The 9,949-nt window shown below is 38.6% G+C and overlaps 28 non-coding genes and 21 pseudogenes across 28 annotated transcripts; all 49 read left to right on the top strand.

The window, feature by feature from the left end:
* Nucleotides 1-40: 40 nt before the first annotated feature.
* Nucleotides 41-159, top strand: LOC146155193 (5S ribosomal RNA; annotated as a pseudogene).
* A 64-nt stretch (nucleotides 160-223) lies between these two features.
* LOC146155192 (5S ribosomal RNA) lies at nucleotides 224-342 on the top strand. Its single transcript, XR_014498091.1, has one exon. It is a non-coding gene; the product is annotated as a 5S ribosomal RNA (ribosomal RNA).
* A 256-nt stretch (nucleotides 343-598) lies between these two features.
* On the top strand, nucleotides 599-717 carry LOC146155191 (5S ribosomal RNA). Its single transcript, XR_014495157.1, has one exon. It is a non-coding gene; the product is annotated as a 5S ribosomal RNA (ribosomal RNA).
* Nucleotides 718-781: 64 nt separating this feature from the next.
* Nucleotides 782-900, top strand: LOC146155190 (5S ribosomal RNA). Its single transcript, XR_014495156.1, has one exon. It is a non-coding gene; the product is annotated as a 5S ribosomal RNA (ribosomal RNA).
* Nucleotides 901-1,094: 194 nt separating this feature from the next.
* On the top strand, nucleotides 1,095-1,213 carry LOC146155189 (5S ribosomal RNA; annotated as a pseudogene).
* Nucleotides 1,214-1,381: 168 nt separating this feature from the next.
* Nucleotides 1,382-1,500, top strand: LOC146155188 (5S ribosomal RNA). The gene has a single exon (XR_014496072.1). It is a non-coding gene; the product is annotated as a 5S ribosomal RNA (ribosomal RNA).
* Nucleotides 1,501-1,563: 63 nt separating this feature from the next.
* LOC146155187 (5S ribosomal RNA) lies at nucleotides 1,564-1,682 on the top strand. Its single transcript, XR_014498077.1, has one exon. It is a non-coding gene; the product is annotated as a 5S ribosomal RNA (ribosomal RNA).
* A 65-nt stretch (nucleotides 1,683-1,747) lies between these two features.
* LOC146155186 (5S ribosomal RNA) lies at nucleotides 1,748-1,866 on the top strand (annotated as a pseudogene).
* Nucleotides 1,867-1,942: 76 nt separating this feature from the next.
* Nucleotides 1,943-2,061, top strand: LOC146155185 (5S ribosomal RNA). Its single transcript, XR_014496531.1, has one exon. It is a non-coding gene; the product is annotated as a 5S ribosomal RNA (ribosomal RNA).
* Nucleotides 2,062-2,126: 65 nt separating this feature from the next.
* Nucleotides 2,127-2,245, top strand: LOC146155184 (5S ribosomal RNA; annotated as a pseudogene).
* A 64-nt stretch (nucleotides 2,246-2,309) lies between these two features.
* On the top strand, nucleotides 2,310-2,428 carry LOC146155183 (5S ribosomal RNA). Its single transcript, XR_014495155.1, has one exon. It is a non-coding gene; the product is annotated as a 5S ribosomal RNA (ribosomal RNA).
* A 64-nt stretch (nucleotides 2,429-2,492) lies between these two features.
* LOC146155182 (5S ribosomal RNA) lies at nucleotides 2,493-2,611 on the top strand. Its single transcript, XR_014495532.1, has one exon. It is a non-coding gene; the product is annotated as a 5S ribosomal RNA (ribosomal RNA).
* Nucleotides 2,612-2,675: 64 nt separating this feature from the next.
* Nucleotides 2,676-2,794, top strand: LOC146155181 (5S ribosomal RNA). The gene has a single exon (XR_014497893.1). It is a non-coding gene; the product is annotated as a 5S ribosomal RNA (ribosomal RNA).
* Nucleotides 2,795-2,868: 74 nt separating this feature from the next.
* LOC146155180 (5S ribosomal RNA) lies at nucleotides 2,869-2,987 on the top strand (annotated as a pseudogene).
* A 74-nt stretch (nucleotides 2,988-3,061) lies between these two features.
* Nucleotides 3,062-3,180, top strand: LOC146155179 (5S ribosomal RNA; annotated as a pseudogene).
* A 64-nt stretch (nucleotides 3,181-3,244) lies between these two features.
* On the top strand, nucleotides 3,245-3,363 carry LOC146155178 (5S ribosomal RNA; annotated as a pseudogene).
* Nucleotides 3,364-3,428: 65 nt separating this feature from the next.
* On the top strand, nucleotides 3,429-3,547 carry LOC146155177 (5S ribosomal RNA; annotated as a pseudogene).
* Nucleotides 3,548-3,621: 74 nt separating this feature from the next.
* On the top strand, nucleotides 3,622-3,740 carry LOC146155176 (5S ribosomal RNA). The gene has a single exon (XR_014497341.1). It is a non-coding gene; the product is annotated as a 5S ribosomal RNA (ribosomal RNA).
* Nucleotides 3,741-3,804: 64 nt separating this feature from the next.
* On the top strand, nucleotides 3,805-3,923 carry LOC146155175 (5S ribosomal RNA). Its single transcript, XR_014497315.1, has one exon. It is a non-coding gene; the product is annotated as a 5S ribosomal RNA (ribosomal RNA).
* Nucleotides 3,924-3,987: 64 nt separating this feature from the next.
* On the top strand, nucleotides 3,988-4,106 carry LOC146155174 (5S ribosomal RNA; annotated as a pseudogene).
* A 74-nt stretch (nucleotides 4,107-4,180) lies between these two features.
* LOC146155173 (5S ribosomal RNA) lies at nucleotides 4,181-4,299 on the top strand. The gene has a single exon (XR_014495153.1). It is a non-coding gene; the product is annotated as a 5S ribosomal RNA (ribosomal RNA).
* A 64-nt stretch (nucleotides 4,300-4,363) lies between these two features.
* Nucleotides 4,364-4,482, top strand: LOC146155172 (5S ribosomal RNA). The gene has a single exon (XR_014496419.1). It is a non-coding gene; the product is annotated as a 5S ribosomal RNA (ribosomal RNA).
* A 64-nt stretch (nucleotides 4,483-4,546) lies between these two features.
* Nucleotides 4,547-4,665, top strand: LOC146155171 (5S ribosomal RNA). Its single transcript, XR_014495702.1, has one exon. It is a non-coding gene; the product is annotated as a 5S ribosomal RNA (ribosomal RNA).
* Nucleotides 4,666-4,729: 64 nt separating this feature from the next.
* On the top strand, nucleotides 4,730-4,848 carry LOC146155170 (5S ribosomal RNA). The gene has a single exon (XR_014498283.1). It is a non-coding gene; the product is annotated as a 5S ribosomal RNA (ribosomal RNA).
* A 65-nt stretch (nucleotides 4,849-4,913) lies between these two features.
* On the top strand, nucleotides 4,914-5,032 carry LOC146155169 (5S ribosomal RNA). The gene has a single exon (XR_014495928.1). It is a non-coding gene; the product is annotated as a 5S ribosomal RNA (ribosomal RNA).
* Nucleotides 5,033-5,288: 256 nt separating this feature from the next.
* Nucleotides 5,289-5,407, top strand: LOC146155168 (5S ribosomal RNA). The gene has a single exon (XR_014495152.1). It is a non-coding gene; the product is annotated as a 5S ribosomal RNA (ribosomal RNA).
* Nucleotides 5,408-5,471: 64 nt separating this feature from the next.
* On the top strand, nucleotides 5,472-5,590 carry LOC146155167 (5S ribosomal RNA). The gene has a single exon (XR_014495151.1). It is a non-coding gene; the product is annotated as a 5S ribosomal RNA (ribosomal RNA).
* Nucleotides 5,591-5,784: 194 nt separating this feature from the next.
* Nucleotides 5,785-5,903, top strand: LOC146155166 (5S ribosomal RNA; annotated as a pseudogene).
* Nucleotides 5,904-6,071: 168 nt separating this feature from the next.
* Nucleotides 6,072-6,190, top strand: LOC146155165 (5S ribosomal RNA). Its single transcript, XR_014496071.1, has one exon. It is a non-coding gene; the product is annotated as a 5S ribosomal RNA (ribosomal RNA).
* A 63-nt stretch (nucleotides 6,191-6,253) lies between these two features.
* On the top strand, nucleotides 6,254-6,371 carry LOC146155164 (5S ribosomal RNA; annotated as a pseudogene).
* Nucleotides 6,372-6,436: 65 nt separating this feature from the next.
* Nucleotides 6,437-6,555, top strand: LOC146155163 (5S ribosomal RNA; annotated as a pseudogene).
* A 74-nt stretch (nucleotides 6,556-6,629) lies between these two features.
* LOC146155162 (5S ribosomal RNA) lies at nucleotides 6,630-6,748 on the top strand. The gene has a single exon (XR_014496530.1). It is a non-coding gene; the product is annotated as a 5S ribosomal RNA (ribosomal RNA).
* Nucleotides 6,749-6,813: 65 nt separating this feature from the next.
* LOC146155161 (5S ribosomal RNA) lies at nucleotides 6,814-6,932 on the top strand (annotated as a pseudogene).
* Nucleotides 6,933-6,996: 64 nt separating this feature from the next.
* On the top strand, nucleotides 6,997-7,115 carry LOC146155160 (5S ribosomal RNA). Its single transcript, XR_014497121.1, has one exon. It is a non-coding gene; the product is annotated as a 5S ribosomal RNA (ribosomal RNA).
* Nucleotides 7,116-7,179: 64 nt separating this feature from the next.
* On the top strand, nucleotides 7,180-7,298 carry LOC146155159 (5S ribosomal RNA). Its single transcript, XR_014495531.1, has one exon. It is a non-coding gene; the product is annotated as a 5S ribosomal RNA (ribosomal RNA).
* A 64-nt stretch (nucleotides 7,299-7,362) lies between these two features.
* Nucleotides 7,363-7,481, top strand: LOC146155158 (5S ribosomal RNA). The gene has a single exon (XR_014496590.1). It is a non-coding gene; the product is annotated as a 5S ribosomal RNA (ribosomal RNA).
* A 74-nt stretch (nucleotides 7,482-7,555) lies between these two features.
* Nucleotides 7,556-7,674, top strand: LOC146155157 (5S ribosomal RNA; annotated as a pseudogene).
* Nucleotides 7,675-7,748: 74 nt separating this feature from the next.
* Nucleotides 7,749-7,867, top strand: LOC146155156 (5S ribosomal RNA; annotated as a pseudogene).
* A 64-nt stretch (nucleotides 7,868-7,931) lies between these two features.
* LOC146155155 (5S ribosomal RNA) lies at nucleotides 7,932-8,050 on the top strand (annotated as a pseudogene).
* A 65-nt stretch (nucleotides 8,051-8,115) lies between these two features.
* Nucleotides 8,116-8,234, top strand: LOC146155154 (5S ribosomal RNA; annotated as a pseudogene).
* Nucleotides 8,235-8,308: 74 nt separating this feature from the next.
* LOC146155153 (5S ribosomal RNA) lies at nucleotides 8,309-8,427 on the top strand. Its single transcript, XR_014497340.1, has one exon. It is a non-coding gene; the product is annotated as a 5S ribosomal RNA (ribosomal RNA).
* Nucleotides 8,428-8,491: 64 nt separating this feature from the next.
* Nucleotides 8,492-8,610, top strand: LOC146155152 (5S ribosomal RNA; annotated as a pseudogene).
* A 74-nt stretch (nucleotides 8,611-8,684) lies between these two features.
* Nucleotides 8,685-8,803, top strand: LOC146155151 (5S ribosomal RNA; annotated as a pseudogene).
* A 64-nt stretch (nucleotides 8,804-8,867) lies between these two features.
* On the top strand, nucleotides 8,868-8,986 carry LOC146155150 (5S ribosomal RNA). Its single transcript, XR_014497965.1, has one exon. It is a non-coding gene; the product is annotated as a 5S ribosomal RNA (ribosomal RNA).
* A 65-nt stretch (nucleotides 8,987-9,051) lies between these two features.
* On the top strand, nucleotides 9,052-9,170 carry LOC146155149 (5S ribosomal RNA; annotated as a pseudogene).
* Nucleotides 9,171-9,242: 72 nt separating this feature from the next.
* On the top strand, nucleotides 9,243-9,361 carry LOC146155148 (5S ribosomal RNA). The gene has a single exon (XR_014496645.1). It is a non-coding gene; the product is annotated as a 5S ribosomal RNA (ribosomal RNA).
* A 64-nt stretch (nucleotides 9,362-9,425) lies between these two features.
* On the top strand, nucleotides 9,426-9,544 carry LOC146155147 (5S ribosomal RNA). Its single transcript, XR_014495909.1, has one exon. It is a non-coding gene; the product is annotated as a 5S ribosomal RNA (ribosomal RNA).
* Nucleotides 9,545-9,609: 65 nt separating this feature from the next.
* Nucleotides 9,610-9,728, top strand: LOC146155146 (5S ribosomal RNA; annotated as a pseudogene).
* A 66-nt stretch (nucleotides 9,729-9,794) lies between these two features.
* LOC146155145 (5S ribosomal RNA) lies at nucleotides 9,795-9,913 on the top strand. Its single transcript, XR_014495813.1, has one exon. It is a non-coding gene; the product is annotated as a 5S ribosomal RNA (ribosomal RNA).
* The last annotated feature ends 36 nt before the right edge of the window (nucleotides 9,914-9,949 follow it).

Raw genomic sequence — 9,949 nt, 5'->3', positions numbered from 1 at the left:
ATTTTTAAATAGATTAGACCTAAAAATGTTGACCAATACTGCATACGACCATACCAGGTTGAATGCACCCCATCTCGTCCGATCTCGGAAGTTAAGCAACGTCGGGATTGGTTAGTACTTGGATGGGTGACCGCCTAGGAATACCAATTGTCGTAGGCACAATATGATTTGTTTAACTTTTTACATTTTTAAATAGATTAGACCATAAATGTTGACCAATACTGTCCACGACCATACCAGGTTGAATGCACCCGATCTCGTCCGATCTCGGAAGATAAGCAACGTCGGGATTGGTTAGTACTTGGATGGGTGACCGCCTAGGAATACCAATTGTCGTAGGCAAAATATGATTTATTTAAGTTTTCACTTTTTTAAATAGATTAGACGTAAAATGTTGAGAAATACTGCTTTCGACCATACCAGGTTGAATGCAACCGATCTCGTCCGATCTCGGAATTAAGTAACGTCGGGATTGGTTAGTACTTGGATGGGTGATCGCCTAGCAATACCAATTTTCATAGGCAAAATATGATTTTTAAAATATATTTAAATGTTAACATTTTTAAAGATTTTAGACCAAAAAATGTTGACCAATACTGTCTACGACCATACCAGGTTGAATGCACCCGATCTCGTCCGATCTCGGAAGTTAAGCAACGTCGGGATTGGTTAGTACTTGGATGGGTGACCGCCTAGGAATACCAATTGTCGTAGGCATAATAACATTTATTTAAGTTTTTATATTTTTAATTAGATTAGACCATAAATGTTGACCAATACTGTCTACGACCATACCAGGTTGAATGCACCCGATCTCGTCCGATCTCGGAAGTTAAGCAACGTCGGGATTGGTTAGTACTTGGATGGGTGACCGCCTAGGAATACCAATTGTCGTAGGCAAAATATGATTTATTTAAGTTTTTACATTTTTAAATAGATTAGACCAAAAAATGTTGAGCAATACTGGCTACGAACATACCAGGTTGAATGCACCCGATCGACCGCCTAGGAATTCCAATTGTCGTAGGCACAATATGATTTATTTAAGTTTTTACATTTTTAAATAGATTAGACCATAAATGTTGACGATTACTGTCTACGACCATACCAGGTTGAATGCACCCGATCTCGTCCGGTTTCGGAAGTTAAGCAACGTCGGGATTGGTTAGTACTTGGATGGGTCACCGCCTAGGAATACCAATTGTCGTAGGCAAAATAAGATTTATTTAAGTTTTTACATTTTTAAATAGATTAGACCAAAAAATGTTGACCAATACTGGCTACGACCATACCTAGGAATACCAATTGTCGTAGGCACAATATGATTTATTTAAGTTTTTACATTTTTAAATTGATTAGACCATAAATGTTGACCAATACTGTCTACGACCATACCAGGTTGAATGCACCCGATCTCCTCCGATCTCGGAAGTTAAGCAACGTCGGGATTGGTTAGTACTTGGATGGGTGACCGCCTAGGAATACCAATTGTCGTAGGCAAAATATGATTTATTTAAGTTTTTATTTTTAAAATAGAATAGACATAAAATGTTGAGAAGTACTGCTTACGACCATATCAGGTTGAATGCATCCGATCTCGTCCGATCTCGGAAGTTAAGCAACGTCGGGATTGGTTAGTACTTGGATGGGTGACCGCCTAGGAATACCAATTGTCGTAGGCAAAATATGATTTATTTAAGTTTTTACATTTTTAAATAGATTAGACCAAATAATGTTGACCAATACTGTCTACGACCATACCAGGTTGAATGCACCCGATCTCGTCCGATCTCGGAAGTTAAGCAACGTCGGGATTGGTTAGTACTTGGATGGGTGACCGCCTAGCAATACCAATTGTCATAGGCAAAATATGATTTTTAAAATATATATAAAAATGTTAACATTTTCAAAGATTTTAGACCAAAAAATGTTGACCAATACTGTCTACGACCATACCAGGTTGAATGCACCCGATCTCGTCCGATCTCGGAAGTTAAGCAACGTCGGGATTGGTTAGTACTTGGATGGGTGACCGCCTAGGAATACCAAATGTCGTAGGCAAAATATGATTTATTTAAGTTTTTACATTTTTAAATAGATTAGACCAAAAAATGTTGACCAATACTGGCTACGAACATACCAGGTTGAATGCACTCGATCTCGTCCGATCTCGGAAGTTAAGCAACGACGGGATTGCGTAGTACTTGGATGGGTGACCGCCTAGGAATACCAATTGTCGTAGGCACAATATGATTTGTTTAAGTTTTTACATTTTTAAATAGATTAGACCATAAATGTTGACCAATACTGTCTACGACCATACCAGGTTGAATGCACCCGATCTCGTCCGATCTCGGAAGTTAAGCAACGTCGGGATTGGTTAGTACTTGGATGGGTGACCGCCTAGGAATACCAATTGTCGTAGGCAAAATATGATTTATTTAAGTTTTTACTTTTTTAAATAGATTAGACGTAAAATGTTGAGAAATACTGCTTACGACCATACCAGGTTGAATGCACCCGATCTCGTCCGATCTCGGAAGTTAAGCAACGTCGGGATTGGTTAGTACTTGGATGGGTGACCGCCTAGGAATACCAATTGTCGTAGGCAAAATATGATTTATTTAAGTTTTTACTTTTTTAAATAGATTAGACGTAAAATGTTGAGAAATACTGCTTACGACCATACCAGGTTGAATGCACCCGATCTCGTCCGATCTCGGAAGTTAAGCAACGTCGGGATTGGTTAGTACTTGGATGGGTGACCGCATAGGAATTCCAATTGTCATAGGCAAAATATGATTTATAAAATATATTTAAATGTTAACTTTTTTGAAGATTTTAGACCAAAAAATGTTGACCAATACTGTCTACGACCATACCAGGTTAAATGCACCCGATCTCGTCCGATCTCGGAAGTTAAGCAACGTCGGGATTGGTTAGTACTTGGATGGGTGACCGCCTAGCAATACCAATTGTCATAGGCAAAATATGATTTTTAAAATATATTTAAATGTTAATATTTTTAAAGATTTTAGACCAAAAAATGTTGACCAACACTGTCTACGACCATACCAGGTTCAATGCACCCGATATCGTCCGATCTCGGAAGTTAAGCAACGTTGGGATTGGTTAGTACTTGGATGGGTGACCGCCTAGGAATACCAATTGTCGTAGGCACAATATGATTTATTTAAGTTTTACATTTTTAAATAGATTAGACCAAAAAATGTTGACCAATACTGGCTACGACCATACCAGGTTGAATGCACCCGATCTCGTCCGATCTCGGAAGTTAAGCAACGTCGGGATTGGTTAGTACTTGGATGGGTGACCGCCTAGCAATACCAATTGTCGTAGGCAAAATATGATTTATTTAAGTTTTTACATTTTTAAATAGATTAGACCAAAAAATGTTGACCAATACTGGCTACGACCATACCAGGTTGAATGCACCCGATCTCGTCCGATCTCGGAAGTTAAGCAACGTCGGGATTGGTTAGTACTTGGATGGGTGACCGCCTAGCAATACCAATTGTCATAGGCAAAATATGATTTTTAAAATATATTTAAATGTTAACATTTTTAAAGATTTTAGACCAAAAAATGTTGACCAATACTGTCTACGACCATACCAGGTTGAATGCACCCGATCTCGTCCGATCTCGGAAGTTAAGCAACGTCGGGATTGGTTAGTACTTGGATGGGTGACCGCCTAGGAATACCAATTCTCGTAGGCATAATATCATTTATTTAAGTTTTTACATTTTTAAATAGATTAGACCATAAATGTTGTCGAATACTGTCTACAACCATACCAGGTTGAATGCACCCGATCTCGTCCGATCTCGGAAGTTAAGCAACGTCGGGATTGGTTAGTACTTGGATGGGTGACCGCCTAGGAATACCAATTGTCGTAGGCAAAATATGATTTATTTAAGTTTTTACTTTTTTAAATAGATTAGACGTAAAATGTTGAGAAATACAGCTTATGACCATACCAGGTTGAATGCACCCGATCTCGTCCGATCTCGGAAGTTAAGCAACGTCGGGATTGGTTAGTACTTGGATGGGTGACCGCCTAGCAATACCAATTGTCATAGGCAAAATATGATTTTTTAAATATATTTAAATGTTAACATTTTTAAACATTTTAGACCAAAAAATGTTGACCAATACTGTCTACGACCATACCAGGTTGAATGCACCCGATCTCGTCCGATCTCGGAAGTTAAGCAACGTCGGGATTGGTTAGTACTTGGATGGGTGACCGCCTAGGAATACCAATTGTCGTAGGCATAATATCATTTATTTAAGTTTTTACATTTTTGAATAGATTAGACCATAAATGTTGACCAATACTGTCTACGACCATACCAGGTTGAATGCACCCGATCTCGTCCGATCTCGGTAGTTAAGCAACGTCGGGATTGGTTAGTACTTGGATGGGTAACCGCCTAGGAATACCAATTGTCGTAGGCAAAATATGATTTATTTAAGTTTTTACATTTTTAAATAGATTAGACCATAAATGTTGACCAATACTGTCTACGACCATACCAGGTTGAATGCACCCGATCTCGTCCGATCTCGGAAGTTAAGCAACGTCGGGATTGGTTAGTACTTGGATGGGTAACCGCCTAGGAATACCAATTGTCGTAGGCAAAATATGATTTATTTAAGTTTTTACATTTTAAATAGATTAGACCAAAAAATGTTGACCAATACTGGCTACGAACATACCAGGTTGAATGCACCCGATCTCGTCCGATCTCGGAAGTTAAGCAACGTCGGGATTGGTTAGTACTTGGATGGGTGACCGCCTAGGAATACCAATTGTCGTAGGCAAAATATGATTTATTTAAGTTTTTACATTTTTAAATAGATTAGACCTAAAAATGTTGACCAATACTGCATACGACCATACCAGGTTGAATGCACCCGATCTCGTCCGATCTCGGAAGTTAAGCAACGTCGGGATTGGTTAGTACTTGGATGGGTGACCGCCTAGGAATACCAATTGTCGTAGGCAAAATATGATTTATTTAAGTTTTTACTTTTTTAAATAGATTAGACGTAAAATGTTGAGAAATACTGCTTTCGACCATACCAGGTTGAATGCAACCGATCTCGTCCGATCTCGGAATTAAGTAACGTCGGGATTGGTTAGTACTTGGATGGGTGATCGCCTAGCAATACCAATTTTCATAGGCAAAATATGATTTTTAAAATATATTTAAATGTTAACATTTTTAAAGATTTTAGACCAAAAAATGTTGACCAATACTGTCTACGACCATACCAGGTTGAATGCACCCGATCTCGTCCGATCTCGGAAGTTAAGCAACGTCGGGATTGGTTAGTACTTGGATGGGTGACCGCCTAGGAATACCAATTGTCGTAGGCATAATAACATTTATTTAAGTTTTTACATTTTTAAATAGATTAGACCATAAATGTTGACCAATACTGTCTACGACCATACCAGGTTGAATGCACCCGATCTCGTCCGATCTCGGAAGTTAAGCAACGTCGGGATTGGTTAGTACTTGGATGGGTGACCGCCTAGGAATACCAATTGTCGTAGGCAAAATATGATTTATTTAAGTTTTTACATTTTTAAATAGATTAGACCAAAAAATGTTGAGCAATACTGGCTACGAACATACCAGGTTGAATGCACCCGATCGACCGCCTAGGAATTCCAATTGTCGTAGGCACAATATGATTTATTTAAGTTTTTACATTTTTAAATAGATTAGACCATAAATGTTGACGATTACTGTCTACGACCATACCAGGTTGAATGCACCCGATCTCGTCCGGTTTCGGAAGTTAAGCAACGTCGGGATTGGTTAGTACTTGGATGGGTCACCGCCTAGGAATACCAATTGTCGTAGGCAAAATAAGATTTATTTAAGTTTTTACATTTTTAAATAGATTAGACCAAAAAATGTTGACCAATACTGGCTACGACCATACCTAGGAATACCAATTGTCGTAGGCACAATATGATTTATTTAAGTTTTTACATTTTTAAATTGATTAGACCATAAATGTTGACCAATACTGTCTACGACCATACCAGGTTGAATGCACCCGATCTCCTCCGATCTCGGAAGTTAAGCAACGTCGGGATTGGTTAGTACTTGGATGGGTGACCGCCTAGGAATACCAATTGTCGTAGGCAAAATATGATTTATTTAAGTTTTTATTTTTAAAATAGAATAGACATAAAATGTTGAGAAGTACTGCTTACGACCATATCAGGTTGAATGCATCCGATCTCGTCCGATCTCGGAGTTAAGCAACGTCGGGATTGGTTAGTACTTGGATGGGTGACCGCCTAGGAATACCAATTGTCGTAGGCAAAATATGATTTATTTAAGTTTTTACATTTTTAAATAGATTAGACCAAATAATGTTGACCAATACTGTCTATGACCATACCAGGTTGAATGCACCCGATCTCGTCCGATCTCGGAAGTTAAGCAACGTCGGGATTGGTTAGTACTTGGATGGGTGACCGCCTAGCAATACCAATTGTCATAGGCAAAATATGATTTTTAAAATATATTTAAATGTTAACATTTTCAAAGATTTTAGACCAAAAAATGTTGACCAATACTGTCTACGACCATACCAGGTTGAATGCACCCGATCTCGTCCGATCTCGGAAGTTAAGCAACGTCGGGATTGGTTAGTACTTGGATGGGTGACCGCCTAGGAATACCAAATGTCGTAGGCAAAATATGATTTATTTAAGTTTTTACATTTTTAAATAGATTAGACCAAAAAATGTTGACCAATACTGGCTACGAACATACCAGGTTGAATGCACTCGATCTCGTCCGATCTCGGAAGTTAAGCAACGACGGGATTGCGTAGTACTTGGATGGGTGACCGCCTAGGAATACCAATTGTCGTAGGCACAATATGATTTGTTTAAGTTTTTACATTTTTAAATAGATTAGACCATAAATGTTGACCAATACTGTCTACGACCATACCAGGTTGAATGCACCCGTTCTCGTCCGATCTCGGAAGTTAAGCAACGTCGGGATTGGTTAGTACTTGGATGGGTGACCGCCTAGGAATACCAATTGTCGTAGGCAAAATATGATTTATTTAAGTTTTTACTTTTTTAAATAGATTAGACGTAAAATGTTGAGAAATACTGCTTACGACCATACCAGGTTGAATGCACCCGATCTCGTCCGATCTCGGAAGTTAAGCAACGTCGGGATTGGTTAGTACTTGGATGGGTGACCGCCTAGGAATACCAATTGTCGTAGGCAAAATATGATTTATTTAAGTTTTTACTTTTTTAAATAGATTAGACGTAAAATGTTGAGAAATACTGCTTATGACCATACCAGGTTGAATGCACCCGATCTCGTCCGATCTCGGAAGTTAAGCAACGTCGGGATTGGTTAGTACTTGGATGGGTGACCGCATAGGAATTCCAATTGTCATAGGCAAAATATGATTTATAAAATATATTTAAATGTTAACTTTTTTGAAGATTTTAGACCAAAAAATGTTGACCAATACTGTCTACGACCATACCAGGTTAAATGCACCCGATCTCGTCCGATCTCGGAAGTTAAGCAACGTCGGGATTGGTTAGTACTTGGATGGGTGACCGCCTAGCAATACCAATTGTCATAGGCAAAATATGATTTTTAAAATATATTTAAATGTTAATATTTTTAAAGATTTTAGACCAAAAAATGTTGACCAACACTGTCTACGACCATACCAGGTTCAATGCACCCGATATCGTCCGATCTCGGAAGTTAAGCAACGTTGGGATTGGTTAGTACTTGGATGGGTGACCGCCTAGGAATACCAATTGTCGTAGGCACAATATGATTTATTTAAGTTTTACATTTTTAAATAGATTAGACCAAAAAATGTTGACCAATACTGGCTACGACCATACCAGGTTGAATGCACCCGATCTCGTCCGATCTCGGAAGTTAAGCAACGTCGGGATTGGTTAGTACTTGGATGGGTGACCGCCTAGCAATACCAATTGTCGTAGGCAAAATATGATTTATTTAAGTTTTTACATTTTTAAATAGATTAGACCAAAAAATGTTGACCAATACTGGCTACGACCATACCAGGTTGAATGCACCCGATCTCGTCCGATCTCGGAAGTTAAGCAACGTCGGGATTGGTTAGTACTTGGATGGGTGACCGCCTAGCAATACCAATTGTCATAGGCAAAATATGATTTTTAAAATATATTTAAATGTTAACATTTTTAAAGATTTTAGACCAAAAAATGTTGACCAATACTGTCTACGACCATACCAGGTTGAATGCACCCGATCTCGTCCGATCTCGGAAGTTAAGCAACGTCGGGATTGGTTAGTACTTGGATGGGTGACCGCCTAGGAATACCAATTCTCGTAGGCATAATATCATTTATTTAAGTTTTTACATTTTTAAATAGATTAGACCATAAATGTTGTCGAATACTGTCTACAACCATACCAGGTTGAATGCACCCGATCTCGTCCGATCTCGGAAGTTAAGCAACGTCGGGATTGGTTAGTACTTGGATGGGTGACCGCCTAGCAATACCAATTGTCATAGGCAAAATATGATTTTTTAAATATATTTAAATGTTAACATTTTTAAACATTTTAGACCAAAAAATGTTGACCAATACTGTCTACGACCATAACAGATTGAATGCACCCGATCTCGTCCGATCTCGGAAGTTAAGCAACGTCGGGATTGGTTAGTACTTGGATGGGTGACCGCCTAGGAATACCAATTGTCGTAGGCATAATATCATTTATTTAAATTTTTACATTTTTAAAAAGATTAGACCATAAATGTTGACGAATACTGTCTACGACCATACCAGGTTGAATGCACCCGATCTCGTCCGATCTCGGAAGTTAAGCAACGTCGGGATTGGTTAGTACTTGGATGGGTGACCGGCTAGGAATACCAATTGTCGTAAGCAAAATATGATTTATTTAAGTTTTTACATTTTTAAATAGATTAGACCAAAAAATGTTGACCAATACTGGCTACGAACATACCAGATTGAATGCACCCGATCTCGTCCGATCTCGGAAGTTAAGCAACGTCGGGATTGGTTAGTACTTGGATGGGTGACCGCCTAGGAATACCAATTCTCATAGCAAAATATGATTTTTAAAATATATTTAAATGTTAACATTTTTAAAGATTTAAACCAAAAAATGTTGACCAATACTGTCTACGACCGTACCAGGTTGAATACACCCGATCTCGTCCGATCTCGGAAGTTAAGCAACGTCGGGATTGGATAGTACTTGGATGGGTGACCGCCTAGGAATACCAATTGTCGTAGGCATAATATCATTTATTTAAGTTTTTATATTTTTAAATAGATTAGACCATAAATGTTGACGAATACTGTCTACGACCATACCAGGTTGAATGCACCCGATCTCGTCCGATCTCGGAAGTTAAGCAACGTCGGGATTGGTTAGTACTTGGATGGGTGACCGCCTAGGAATACCAATTGTCGTGGGCAAAATATGATTTATTTAAGTTTTTACATTTTTAAATAGATTAGGCCAAAAAATGTTGACCAATACTGGCTACGAACATACCAGATTGAATGCACCCGATCTCGTCCGATCTCGGAAGTTAAGCAACGTCGGGATTGGTTAGTACTTGGATGGGTGACCGCCTAGGAATACCAATTGTCGTAGGCAAAATATGATTTATTTAAGTTTTTATAATTTTCAAATAGATTAGACCAAAAAATGTTGACCAATACTGGCTACGACCATACCAGGTTGAATGCACCCGATCTCGTCCGATCTCGGAAGTTAAGCAACGTCGGGATTGGTTAGTACTTGGATGGGTGACCGCCTAGGAATACCAATTGTCGTAGGCTCAATGTGATTTATTTAAGTTTTTACATTTTTAAATA

This window comes from Ascidiella aspersa, chromosome 4 (assembly GCF_963924565.1).
Source record: "Ascidiella aspersa chromosome 4, kaAscAspe10.2, whole genome shotgun sequence".
Classification (NCBI taxonomy): domain Eukaryota; kingdom Metazoa; phylum Chordata; class Ascidiacea; order Phlebobranchia; family Ascidiidae; genus Ascidiella; species Ascidiella aspersa.
Note: the sequence above shows the minus strand (reverse complement) of the source record. Positions and strands in the feature narration are given on the sequence as shown.